At 49.4% G+C, this 14,299-nt stretch overlaps 1 pseudogene; it reads right to left on the minus strand.

The window, feature by feature from the left end:
• Positions 1-14,299, minus strand: part of LOC123102229 (vacuolar protein sorting-associated protein 60.2-like) — a 63,106-nt pseudogene extending 48,807 nt beyond the window's left edge.

Consider the following 14,299-nt stretch of genomic DNA (forward strand, 5'->3'; position numbering starts at 1 on the left):
CGGAAACATGCACTCGACTGCTCGTGGGTACATCTCTCTCGGGTCCACCTCGATGGGCTCTGTTCCGGTCGACCAAGCCTTGCACGATAATGGATCGCGCGTCGAAGCCTGGTTCTCTGGGGTTGACTGGAACTCTTCGTCCCGTACTGAACTGATGCCTATCATCCTGTCGCCGAGGAGCGTAAGACCCTTCCCTCGGAGGGGAAATGGGCACTCGACGCCTGTCATCCCGGTCGAGTCGGTCTCCATACTGATCTCGCTGATTGTCGCGCCCTTCCCGCCGCGGAGGCGATCTGGGACTGTGAGCCGACTGAACCGTATTCGCAGCGACGGATCGGCTGTGAATTCGGTTGCGTGACTGCGACACGGATGAGTTCTGGTCCCCAGCTGCTCGGAGCAAATCTCTGATCTGCATCAGGCCTCTCCCAGCTTCCGACTGTGAAGGCTGGATGGACTCTGCTATACGGGTTGCTGCTGCTAAATTTTGAATTGGCGTGCGGTATACCTGAGTCGGCGGGAAGAGTCAACGTCGATTGGCTTCGGGGACTCGTTGCCGCGCGCGCTCGTCGAGTACTCGCTGAAGGTTCTCCAGACGAGCGCGTTCAGCCACATTGGCCAAACGTGCCTCCTCCAAGGTGCGAGCCTCGGGGGTTTCTCCCACAATGGGAGTATGCAGGGCATCCATGTTCCTGCGGCGAAGCTCTTCTCTCTGCAGAGAGTCGAGTGTCTCGGGCTGGTACTCCTCGTGGTCCTAAGCGGGGCCACCTCCACCGCCCGCTCCGCCACCATGGGCGAAGCCGGGAGGACTGCGGGGTCCGTCGACCATGAGAATTTCCGCCGCTGGATCACTGCTATCGCATTCGGATGCAGTCTCTACGGAGCCAGTCGACAGATCGAACAGGCCATAGAGAGATTCGTCGGGCTCGATTGCCGCAACTTGTGCGATGGCCGCCTGGCGAGCCACCGCGTGCTTCACCCACCGCTGAAGCCTTGACCGACCAGAGCGCTTGCGCTGGTGGGAGACCGGACGGGCGACCGATAAAGGAGTCGACCGATAGGGGGCCGACGGTTGCCGCAGCAGAACGCCGCGGACACATGCGCGAAAATGCGTCGCACAGCGGACGAGGAGCGCATCAACGTCGAGTGGAGCCTCCTGGAGCCACGCGGAGTCGTCGGCGACAAAGGTGAGAGCGCCAAGACGGATCTCGCGCCCCTCGACCAAAACTCCAGCAGTCATCATGATGAAAGTACTCGGAAATACTGCAACTTCTCCACAAAATCGCTAAAACACCTGCCCCACGGTGGGCGCCAACTGTCGTGGTTCTAAGTCTGACAGTAGAGTGGGGGGTAGGTATGGAGAGGCAAGGTCCTAGCTATGGAGAGGTTGTAAACACAAGCGATGTACGAGTTCAGGCCCTTCTCGGAGGAAGTAAAAGCCCTACGTCTCGGAGCCCTGAGGCGGTCGAGTGGATTATGTGTATAGGTGTTACAAGAGTGCGAACCCCTCTGCCTGTGGAGGGGGGTGGCTTATATAGAGTACGCCAGGACCCCTGCCAGCCCACGTAATGGAGGGTTTTAAGTCTGGGGCGTTACTGGTAATGCCCCACATAAAGTGCCTTAACTATCATTAAGTCTATTCAATTACAGGCTGTTGCAGTGCGGAGTGCCTTCTGACCTTCTGGTGGTCGAGTGTATCTTCATGGTCGAGTGAATATCCATGGTCGAGTCCTTCCGTCCAGTCGAGTGGGTTCCTCGTTGGTCGACTGGAAGGTGATCTCTTCTAAGGCTGTCCCTGGGTAGGATATTCAGGTCAGGCCTATGACCCTACCCTAGGTACATGAATCCATCACCCCCCTCTTTCCTTCCCCCTCTCCCCCTTCCTTTCCCCTCCTAGTAGGAGTAGGAAAGGAGGAGTCCTACTCCTACTAGGAGGAGGACTCATCCTCCTGGCGCGCCCCCCTTGGGCCGGCCGGCCTCCCCCTTGCTCCTTTATATACGGGGGCGGGGGGGCACCCCATAGACACACAAGTTGATCTACGGATCATTCCTTAGCCGTGTGCGGTGCCCCCATCCACCATATTCCACCTCGGTCATATCGTCGCGGAGTTTAGGCGAAGCCCTGCGCCGGTAGAACATCATCATTGTCACCACGCCGTCGTGCTGACGGAACTCATCCCCGAAGCTTTGCTGGATCGGAGCCGGGGATCGTCATCGAGCTGAACGTGTGCTGAACTCGGAGGTGCCGTACGTTCGGTGCTTGGATCGGTCGGATCGTGAAGACGTACGACTACATCAAACGCGTTGTGCTAACGCTTACACTTACGGTCTACGAGGGTACCTGGACAACACTCTCCCCTCTCGTTGCTATGCCATCACCATGATCTTGCGTGTGCGTAGGAATTTTTTTGAAATTACTACGTTCCCCAACAGGAACTTGTCGTCACCCAGCCCATCGCCCGAGTAGAGCGACATGCCAACATGGGTCTCGCCGTTGCCGAGCTTCGCGTACGTCGGGAAGTCCCGGTCGAGCGTGCCGGCTTCGACGGTGATGATCCACAGGGCAGTGTTCACCAGTGACGACTGCGCCGGCCCGCTGTTCCTCGCGGATGGCCGCCAGCGCGCCAACGGCGATGGGGTCGCGCGAGAGCGGGTACGAACTGCCTCCCAGTGACAGCGAGAGCACATCGACTCCGTCCTCGATGGCCTGCTCCACGCCTCCCAGTGACAGCGAGCGGGTACGAACTGCCTCCCAGTGACAGCGAGAGCATCCCTGCCTCCAGCCGCCACGGCCCACGCCGCGTGGACGCCGTGTGGGTGCCGTGCTCATCGTGGTCCCTCGGCGACGAGAGCTCGGTGGTTCCGTGGGAGGAGCTGTTCCTGCCGCCCGCACCGAGGCCCCCCGAAGAAACCCCGTGACGGCACATGGCCCAGGCTGGCATCGGCGAAGCTGGGGCTCTCTGGCGCTAGGAGCCGGAGCGCTGTACAGCGGGAGGTGGAGGAACGAAGGTGAGCGCTAGGAGCCGGAGCGCCATCCCCACCAAGCCACGACGAGCTCCACGATGTCGATCACCGCCTCGCCGACCTCGCGCGCTCCGTCCACGTCCGATTCTCCTTCCGTGGGGTCGGCGCCAACAGCCTCGACGAGGTCCACCCGTGGATGATCCAGATTGACCTAGGGGAGGCCGTGGCAGTCAACTCCGTGCTCCAGCTCCACCGCCTCCTCACCGACACAGCCGATCTGGCGCCCATCGACGCCGTTCTGGACTGCATCGCCTCCTTGCAGCCCAAGATCTTCACGGTCATCGAGCAAGAGGCGGACCACAACAAACCTGCTCCCATGGCGGACGGGATCGCACTGGAGAAGTAGAGTGAGAGAGGGGATTGAGGATTAGGGGGAGAGGGATTAACTCAAGACAGACGTCTCCAGAGAGCCACCCACGTGTGCCTTGAAGCATCGCTCGGGCCTGGCTCTCGGGAAACTGCCGATTCGTGTGTTCCCAACGGGCCAGCTGTCACATCCCTAGTTCTGGTATGCACTAGGCTAGCCCTTCATGTGTGCATCATGTTTAACTTTTCAAATGAACTTGAAATGGGTTCTGATCAAACCCTAGCACCAGATCAAATCAAATAGGTTTAACATAAAATCATTTTCAATGAACCTGAAATGCCCTTCTAAAATGTTCATCATCTTTGCCTTGGTCCTAAACTTCTGACAAACATGGTGCACAATTTAAGCTGTCAGGACCCCGACTCAAAGCCACATCGATCTAGCATGTAACACCTCATATCACTTTGCGGCCTCACGAACCGTATCCCCACGGGTGTCGTCTTACCTTTGCCCGGGACCGTTTGCGCCTTTTGGCACACGTATATGATAGTGTCGCTAGCATCCATATGATAAGGAGCCCGGGCTGACATGGCTAGTCGTAAACCCAAAGTGGCACTAACTTACAGGGACATGCATACATGACCCAGCAACAAACGTGTCGGTCATCAGCGAGTGAATCCGGGCTGTAGCAACTGGGCTAGCAGGACTCTGGTAAACCGGGCTGTAGCAGGCTAACAGGACTCTGGTAGACACCGCGTGACATTTCCCCGAAGGGACAGACACAGGAACGAAGAAGGACACATGCCGGCCAGCCTAAGTGTTCCGGAGCAGTAGCAAGCTACCAGGGCTCAGTGGAAGCACTACGAGACATTTCCTGGTAAGAGAGGCTACTAAGGATAAACAACTAGATAGTCAGATCCCACACATACCAAGCATTTCAATAACATACACACAATATGCTCGATATGTGCAAATACAACATGGCATCACAACATGACTCTACAACTCAAGTATTTTATTCAGTAGGCTCCGAGGAGCGAGATATTACAAACATGGGTCTCTCGACCCAGCATTCAGAGCATACAAGTCAAAGCACATGCGGAAGCTTAACATGTCTGAGTTCCCATGTTTGTAATATCTCGCTCCTCGGAGCCTATTGAATAAAATACTTGAGTTCTAGAGTCATGTTGTGATGCCATGTTGTATTTGCACATATCGAGCATATTGTGTGTATGTTATTGAAATGCTTGGTATGTGTGGGATCTGACTATCTAGTTGTTTATCCTTAGTAGCCTCTCTTACCGGGAAATGTCTCCTAGTGCTTCCGCTGAGCCCTGGTAGCTTGCTACTGCTCCGGAACACATAGGCTGGCCGGCATGTGTCCTTCTTCGTTCCTGTGTCTGTCCCTTCGGGGAAATGTCACGCGGTGTCTACCGAAGTCCTGTTAGCCTGCTACAGCCCGGTTTACCGGAGTCCTGCTAGCCCAGTTGCTACAGCCCGGATTCACTCGCTGATGACCGACATGTTCGTTGCTGGGTCATGTATGCCTGTCCCTGTAAGTTAGTGCCACTTTGGGTTTACGACTAGCCATGTCAGCCTGAGCTCCTTATCATATGGATGCTAGCGACACTATCATATACGTGTGCCAAAAGGCGCAAACGGTCCCGGGCAAAGGTAAGACGACACCCGTGGGGATATCATGCGTGAGGCCGCAAAGTGATATGAGGTGTTACATGCTAGATCGATGTGGCTTTGAGTCGGGGTCCTGACAACTTTGGTATTAGAGCATGACTGCCTGTAGGATTACCAAGCCAAACTGGTCGAAGTTGAGTCCAGAAATGCTTTAGTTATATAAGGGAATTGATTGTGGGATGGAACGTAAGGCTCTTTTTACTCCTTATACCTTATGCCTTCTGATCCAAGTCATCTTATCTTTCCTACAGGGTTAAGAACTAGGCCTTCTCTTCTTTCTATCAGGATCACGTGTTACTAATCCGTAGACTTATAGGGTTGATGGATTACAAGCCTCATTTCAGTTCCTACTATCTCCGTGGTTATGCCACCATTTTTGCAGGATGTCTCAAATCTTTTGAGCATTTACAACCGTTATGCTGTCCGAGTCATCCCAGGTTTCTAAATAGTCTGATGCATCTGCATATCCCTTCTTTTCGTTCCGATGTCTTTGGGCCGGGTTAATCACACTAATTGCTGAGTTGAGGTATTCTATAACCTCGACATATATGTTGGAGCTAGTATTATGACCCTAGGTGTCTTAGAGTACCACCTAGTAAGCTAGCCATGATTTGTGTTCCTAGTGTGATGATTCTGGCCGTCATTCTCGAAAGCATCCCGTGATGCCAGTTAGTATGTAGGTATTCTATTCCTGGGTTCTTGAACCCGAGATTCACCCTACTTATTTCATGTTGATAGTGTTTGCTAGTTCCTTCAAGATATTAGTAACCTTTGCGATAGTCCTCGAGGTCCGTGGTATTTCCTTCCTCCAAATACCATGAACTGCTTATGGCAGAAGTTCTTTGAACCAAAATATCGCAACCAGAGCGCTCTTGGTGAGTCCTCCATACATAGTTGTGAATCTGCCAGTCCTTCCTCTTCTGCATGGGTTATTCGGAAGAAATGTTGAGCTTTGCTCAACATACTAATCTATGCGTCCACAACTCAGAAAATCGTATGTTCTTTGAGTTGTCCCCTTTTTAGTTGTCTTCTGACCCTCGTCTATCAATTGATAGTCAAGAGTATGCGTGCATCCGTTCATCGATACCTATTACTCTTGTGGTCCGTCAAGCCATTCTATTCCGGAATGACTAGAAGAAACAAACTCCAGTACCTTGTCCATTCCTAGGATTTGGTCAAAGCAGTTGTATTCCACAGATCAAAATGCCAATCCAGCTTTTGTTCTGTTCTACCTCGGAGTATCACCCTCTTTCATAGCAAGAGTATCGTGAGATTTGCACACCATCCTATGAACTCTTGATACAGTGATACTTCTCGCCCTCATTATTCATTTCTTGGCTTCCGTGTTGTTGCAACCGGAATGCCGATAGGTGAACTATGATGTGTGAAATCAATACTCCTAGCAACCTTGTTGCTTGGTAGTTAATGGACAATATTCTCATTCTTAGCGTGTTGGTTATTAAATCATCATCCTAAGATTGATCGTGCTAACTAGTCCTTATTTCCTGGTGCACTCTTCGATCAATGAGTTAGGATTGTGCCAATCCCTCGCTTATTTGATCATATCGTCTTGCCCTGAAAAGCAAGATTGTTCTCGAGCTTACTAACATATCGGTGGTTCGTGATTTCCCGAATATCTTCTCGGAAGTATTACCAGGTTGTCACCTGACCTCTATGTTGAGTTCGTGATCAAGATGGTTTCTTGTAAACCACCGCTTCTCCAAGAATCTGTGTGGGATACCCCTGAGCTAGTTGGTCAAGCTAAACAACAACTTGGAGAGTTGGAAGATAAAAGCTTGTCTGACTTAGTTCATATTAAGGGATATCTTGTATGTATGTTGAAGAAAGATGATGTCTTCATCGATTGGTCCCTGTGATCAGTTGTTGGACCTATTATCTTGTCAAAACTTTGATTTGAGTGTGGGCTATTCTCAAATCAAATCAGAACCAACGATGTTCGTAATGTTGTCTTACTCGTTGTTGATTCCTCGAGCATACACCATTAAATCTTTTGGGTCTGACCAGTGCTATCACTTGTTCACATAATTATGGAATTCCTTCTTCATGGAAACCGGGATGAATTGTTGTTGAGCCCATCAGCAACATATTTAACCTCTCCATGATTGTGTTGAACATCCAGCTAGTATTGGAAACTTATATAAGCGTTATCTTCATGACCCGCTCATGGAGCATATGTCCGGATGAAAGATGTGACTTTCTCTAATTCACGTGCACTTGGTGTAAGTTGCCGCCGTGGATCCGAGAGAGATTGTTTTTGCTTCCTTTGGAATCATCCCAAGTCAGTCATGCATGTGCGAAGTATACATTGGATTGTGAGATTAGCTACCTCCATTCTATATGTGTCCCTAGCACGCCAAGCCACTGATTGACTTGTTCAAGGAGAAGGCATTCCTTCTTAAGAGCTAGACTTACGCAAGGACTTCGATATCCTAGATGATGGTTCCCACCTGAACTCGGTAGTATTTTATTATAAGACTACTACGTGGTCATGCTTGTCTGGGACAACGTGTTCACATGTCTGTAGCAGAACCAGCTCATGTTTTGGAGCTTACTACCGTAGTTCATTCCCCGAGAATATCGCAATGTCATCTCGTCGATTTGTGTTGCAAACTTTCATTTTTCTTTCTAAACTCAATGAGTCTGGATTGTTCTGACACCAACCAGATCTGAATCTTGGGAAGATATGATGGTTGGAGCATTTTCCAAGAACTATAATATTGGTCTCTCTGTAACCGGTAAAGAGGATGTCGTGGCCAACACGTCCAGCCGGAAGACCTATTACTGTAGTATCTTGATTGAGGAAGTTGGCCACCTCCCCATAAGGATTTCGTAGGATTTATTCCCTAGTTATTCCTTATGGATTCTTGAGCTCCCGAAGTCCGACCTTTTACTTAATGTCTAGTTACTAAACCATTTCAATGGATGGGTTACGCTAGCACATCAAGGAGAACATTAGAAGCGGAGTGCTAAATGTCTCTCGGTCGATCATCCAGATTTTGTTTCCTTGGCCTCGCTAAGGCGAAATCTGAGAAAGTGTTATCTCCTTTTGCATCTGCATCGTCCATCACCATTCATCATGGTAGTATGTTATGTTGCCAGGATCCTTGACACGGATATTGGTAAAACCTTGATGAATATGGAAATGCTCAAGTTCTTGAGAGCACGAGCAAGTGCTAGGTTTTATCGTCGGCGTTAATTGCATAGTGCTCCCAGTTTCCTCGGTTATGCTATAACCTTTTCAAACAGTGGACTCACTCTCTACTGTTGAGCTTCTCCCCATTTACTAAAATCATCCCTTGTGTTGTTTTCAACAAGGTAATCCACATCGTCTATTCTAGTCCGAGTATGCCATTCTACCGAACCCCCTCCAAACAATCGCTCGAGAATTGCCCTAGGCTGGTTTAGAGAGTCTCAATGATCTCTATATCAAAGGTAATTCTTTTTGCCACTTAAGGTAATAATCTACGAATCACCCTCCTCCAGGATGTCTCGCTGAGGTATCACGGCAACTCAACTCCTCGCTACGTTGACAACCGTTCACCACCCTCTTAGGTGTGGAATTGTTGTCTACTAGTGAACCGTCATCATCTGTTCCACTCCATCCCTCTAGATGTGTGCTTCGTGTCTCAGCTCGAGAGATGTTGCTATGTCTCATTCCGTTAGTTAATCCTGAGTTGTTCGATCTTTGAGAAGATCGATCCTTCTAGAGTCTCCTTCTCTCCTTGTCAGGTTAGCTGGAGTTCTCAGAACAAGACGACAAGACAAAGATGGTGATCGAATCAACGCCCTTATGAAGTGCAACCTGGATCGAGAAGATTGTGATAGTTTGTGTCCCTCTGTCTTTTTACCTCATGCTTGAATCTCGGGACGAGATTCTTGTTTAGTAGGGGTGAGCTGTCACATCCCTAGTTCTGGTATGCACTAGGCTAGCCCTCCATGTGATCATGTTTAACTTTTCAAATGAACTTGAAATGGGGACTGATCAAACCCTAGCACCAGATCAAATCAAATAGGTTCAACATAAAATCATTTTCAATGAACCTGAAATGCCCTTCTAAAATGTTCATCATCTTTGCCTTGGTCCTAAACCTTTGACAAAAATGGTGCATAATTTTCTAGGTCATCCTAAGGTCACTGAATTAAATCATAAGTATTTGAATTTGGACATTTAAATTCTATAAAATATTTTAAATGTCCAAATACTCCTAAACTGAAATGTTCCGTGTTGGATATATTCTATACAGTGGGCATGTGCAGTTTAGTGATTTTTGAAAGGGTCTAGGTATTTTTAGAAAAGCCCTAAAGATTACGGAATAATAGAAAACAGAAATTAAAATAGAGAAACCAGAGAGAGAGAACTTACCTGGCGCTCACCTGGCAGCCCAACTTGCCCAGCACTGTAGCTGATGCCCAGCCCACCAGGGTGAAGCGGTCGTCTTCAACCTCTGCCAGTAGGCAGAGGCATGTCGACGCCAGCGTGCCCGAGGCCTCCACCTCCTCCCTCCCAGCCTGCCTGGCTCCTCCTCGATGCACCAGACGATGCCACGCAGACCCTGGCCCCCTCTCACTCTCTCCCGTGCCTCTCCCCTCCTCTGCTTTCTCTCCCTCTCGCACCCGAGCGCAACCGCCGACGCCGCTTGCCACCACCGCAGCCATCGCCTTCCCCTCGACTTCCCGACATGTTCAGGAGCTCCTCCTTGACCACCTCCCCCTCCTCGCTGAGCAACGCACCGCGGGAGCCCCTGGAATGCCGCCATCGCCATCGTCTTCAACCTCCAGCACATGAGATCGCCGGCAACGCCACGTCACCGTCCGGCCTCCCCCGAGCTCGCAGATGCCTCCAAACGACGCGGGGTGAGCCCCTCTTCATTTCGCCCCTGTCCCCATCGCCTCGCATGTTCTCTAGCGCTAACGCCGCCGTGCCCGAAGCTCGCCGCCGCCGTGCCTCGTTGCCGTCGTGGCTAGAGCCACGGTAGCTCGAAGCCGAGCACACCACTGTGCTCAGCACACTTCCAGGAGCCTGGCGCGCCCACCCATTCGACCTATCGTGCCCCCTAGCGCCAACCCGCACCAACCCCGAGCTCCGGCAGCCGCCGCGGGCTCCACTCCGGCGAACTCCGCCCCCCCCCCCCAGCTCCAACCGCTGCCACGAGTGGATGCGCGCGAGTTCCAGCTCCGCATAGATGCCCTCAGCGCACCGAGCCGCTGCCTGTAGCTCAACTCTGGCGAGCCTCCGTCGTTGGTTTGGTCGTCGCCGGCCGAACTCTGGCGACTGATGATGTGGCCGTCATTAGCCACTAATGACCCAGCTAAGCCACCCCTAGAGCCACTGCCATGTGGGCCCAGTGCCTAAACTAATTAGTATTATTTCTCTGTTAGATTAACACTAACCATAGTGGGCCCCGCCTGTCAACGTTGACTTGGCCACGTCAGCTTTGACCGGGTCCCACATGTCAGCCTCTATAGCTGACCCTGTGTCACTGACCAGTAGGCCCCACTGGTCAGGTTTGACCTGGGCCGTCCGTTGACCTGCTGATGTCACTAGTACGTCATGCTGACGCAGTAAATGTTTTCTGGAGTTTTAAATAAATCAGAAATGATTTATTTATTTCAAAAAATATCCAAAACTTCTAAAAATCATAGAAATTCAACCGTAACTCCAAATGAAATAAATTATATATGAAAAATGATCAGAAAAATCCAATCTATCCATCTATACTCTTTTCATGCATGTTAGAACAATTTATAGTTGCTGAATTGGGCAAAACAAATAATGGCATTTGAATAATCACATATGGAGTTTGAATTTGAATCTTGTATTCAAACCAACTTCATTTAATCTATTGCTAGTTGGATTAACTCAAACCACATCATATTGCCATGTCACATTCATGCATCATATTGTTGCATTGCATTGATTGTGTTTCTTCTTTGTTTGTCGGTGCTTGTCCCCTCTAAGTAGACGTGTACCGACGATGTGATCGATGTCACCGATGAAGAACTATACTATCTTCAGAAGTGCCAGGCAAGCAAAACCCCCTTGTTCATTCCGATACAATCCCACTCTCTCGCTCCTGCTCTCTTTTACTGCATTAGGACAACAACGATTCAACTGTTACATGTTGCGGTAGTTGAACCCCTTTCCTCTGCATGACCTGTCATTGCCACAGTAAATAGATGAAACCCACTAGCATGAGTAGGAGTTGTTTGAGCCCTGATGTGCCTACTCATTCATGCTTGTTTGTCATGGCTGCTATTGCTTAGAGTTGTGTCAGGTCTGATTCATCGGGGATGAATTGGAGGTGTGTGAACATGTCCTATTGTTGAGAGCTAAGTGTGTGAACACGATTTGGTAAAGGTAGCGGTGAGAGGCCATGTAGGAGTACATGGTGGGTTGTCTCATTGCAGCCGTCCTCAGGAACTGAGTTCTGTGTTTGTGATCCATGAACAACTACTACCACACATTGGGATCCTTAATTGACTCTCTCGACTTATTAACCGACTTGATCTCTGTCCAGGAGTTGCAACTAGTTTCTGGTGTTTGTAGGTAGTGTTAGTAGTCTACCAAGTGGCACCCGGTACAGGTGGGCTTGGGACAGACTAGGCACAGTGGCCCGGTGTACCAAGTGGCACCCGGATGGTGGGCTTGGGAACCCTGCACACATCGTTTGGGGCCGTGAGCGACACCCCGGCCGGATCTCCTTGCGGATGGAACCCGAATAGGCGATAAACCTAGACTAGAGACTTGTGTGGTTAGTCAGGTCGTGGCCGACTCCCTCGCCAGGCTTCCGCTTGAAGGTTGCCGAGATACACAAGGTGTACATGGCGGTAAGTGGCGAGAGCGTGTGTGAAGAAGTACACCCCTGCAGGGTTAATATGATGTATTCGAATAGCCGTGTCCGCGGTAAAGGACTTCTGGGTTGCCTGTGCAGTTCATAGACAAGAGAAAGTGGATACTCTAAAATGCGCAAGATAAGCGTGAGTGCTATGGATGGCGTTCTCGTAGGGAGACAGGAGCGGATCCATAGTGGTGTATTGATATGGTGAATATGTGGACTCATGTGCGCCACCTCAAAAGAGTTACTTGCAGTCGTAGTTCAGTATAGCCATCGAGTCAAAGCTGGCTTGCTGCAGTTAAACCCCACCATCCCCTTTGTTGATAATGATGCATATGTAGTTAGTTCTGATGTAAGTCTTGCTGGGTACATCTGTACTCACGTTTGCCTATTTTATGTTTTTGCAGAGAGACTTTAGTCTCGCTAGTAGTTCCGCTTGGACTTCGACGTTTAGCTTGTTACCTCAGCTACGATCTTGTGCCCTCGGCAGGATCTAGTAGATAGTCAGGCTTCTTAGCTTTTTCATTTATAGTTGTCTGTACTCAAACATGTTAAGCTTCCGCATGTGCTTTGACTTGTATGCTCTGAATGCTGGGTCGAGAGACCCATGTTTGTAATATCTCGCTCCTCGGAGCCTATTGAATAAAATACTTGAGTTGTAGAGTCCTGTTGTGATGCCATGTTGTATTTGCACATATCGAGCATATTGTGTGTATGTTATTGAAATGCTTGGTATGTGTGGGATCTGACTATCTAGTTGTTTATCCTTAGTAGCCTCTCTTATCGGGAAATGTCTCCTAGTGCTTCCACTGAGCCCTGGTAGCTTGCTACTGCTCCGGAACACTTAGGCTGACCGGCATGTGTCCTTCTTCGTTCCTGTGTCTGTCCCTTCGGGGAAATGTCACGCGGTGTCTACCGGAGTCCTGTTAGCCTGCTACAGCCCATCTTACCGGTGTCCTGCTAGCCCAGTTGCTACAGCCCGGATTCACTCGCTGATGACCGACACGTTCGTTGTTGGGTCATGTATGCATGTCCCTGTAAGTTAGTGCCACTTTGGGTTTACGACTAGCCATGTCAGCCCGGGCTCCTTATCATATGGATGCTAGCGACACTATCATATACGTGTGCCAAAAGGTGCAAACGGTCCCGGGCAAAGGTAAGACGACACCCGTGGGGATACCGTGCGTGAGGCCGTAAAGTGATATGAGGTGTTACATGCTAGATCGATGTGGCTTTGAGTCGGGGTCCTGACAGCTTAAATTGTGCACCATTTTTGTCAGAGGTTTAGGACCAAGGCAAAGATGATGAACATTTTAGACGGGCGTTTCAGGTTCATTGAAAATGATTTTATGTTGAACCTATTTGATTTGATCTGGTGCTAGGGTTTGGTCAGTCCCCATTTCAAGTTCATTTGAGAAGTTAAACATGATGCACACATGAAGGGCTAGCCTAGTGCATACCAGAACTAGGGATGTGACACCAGGCCCAGGGGTGCTTTAATAATCGTGCTATGTGGGCTGAACAGTGTATGCGGGTAACCAAATAACCGAGGTCCAAAAAGATGCTGCACCGCGCGGGCCTGGTTGGCCTCGACGCAGGCAACCAAACTCGCCCCAAGTATCCAGCCCTGTACAGCTTCAAGCACAGTGATTGCATGGGAAATGACACGGGCCATCAATTTTCCTAGGGATATCAGCACCATAATCAATGTGAACAGAAACTAGTCAGTCTTGCAATTGACATACCTGTTGCTGGTTTGTCTGATTGTCTTCTATCTAAATTTGGACTGAATTTATCACAATACACAAAATGAGAACTGTAAACAGAGAAGTATCTTGTCTGTAAATTAACACATGCATGACGAAAAACTCACCGAAGTTTCACAAAAGTGCCAAAGAAATGTTTCAGATGAAACCTAAGACTGATATAAACTGGAGAGTTTGCTGGATTAAATTCAACTATGAAATTTAGATAGAAGTGTGGTTCCAAGCTGGTAACCACTATAAGGAGAACTAGTCAATTCAATATCTTTAAGGCGACCATATGTGGCATTTGAATTATCGAAGGATAACCAACTACCAAATAGGAGCCATACCCCCCATAAGTTCCTCCTCATCGATGTCATCTGGGATACTGTAGCTTCTACCAAGAGTTTCTTTTATCTCATTGCCCACATCCATAAGATCCATCATCTCGTACGTCTTGCATGCTCTGCAGATTTGAAAACTAGGCATGGATTCAGATGTAACTAAAACTAAAGTAGACAGGAAAATAAGCAATCTGGTAAATATAACGTAAGCTGAAAATCTTGAAAGTGTAAAGAATCTTGTAAACAACGGGATGCTGCATACATCTATATCTTCAATCCTCAGTCTTCATCATCCCTTTCAGCTCTTCTATTGGCAGCCTTCATTGCAGTCAT

The sequence above is a fragment of the Triticum aestivum genome, chromosome 1B, assembly GCF_018294505.1.
Source record: "Triticum aestivum cultivar Chinese Spring chromosome 1B, IWGSC CS RefSeq v2.1, whole genome shotgun sequence".
Lineage (NCBI taxonomy): Eukaryota > Viridiplantae > Streptophyta > Magnoliopsida > Poales > Poaceae > Triticum > Triticum aestivum.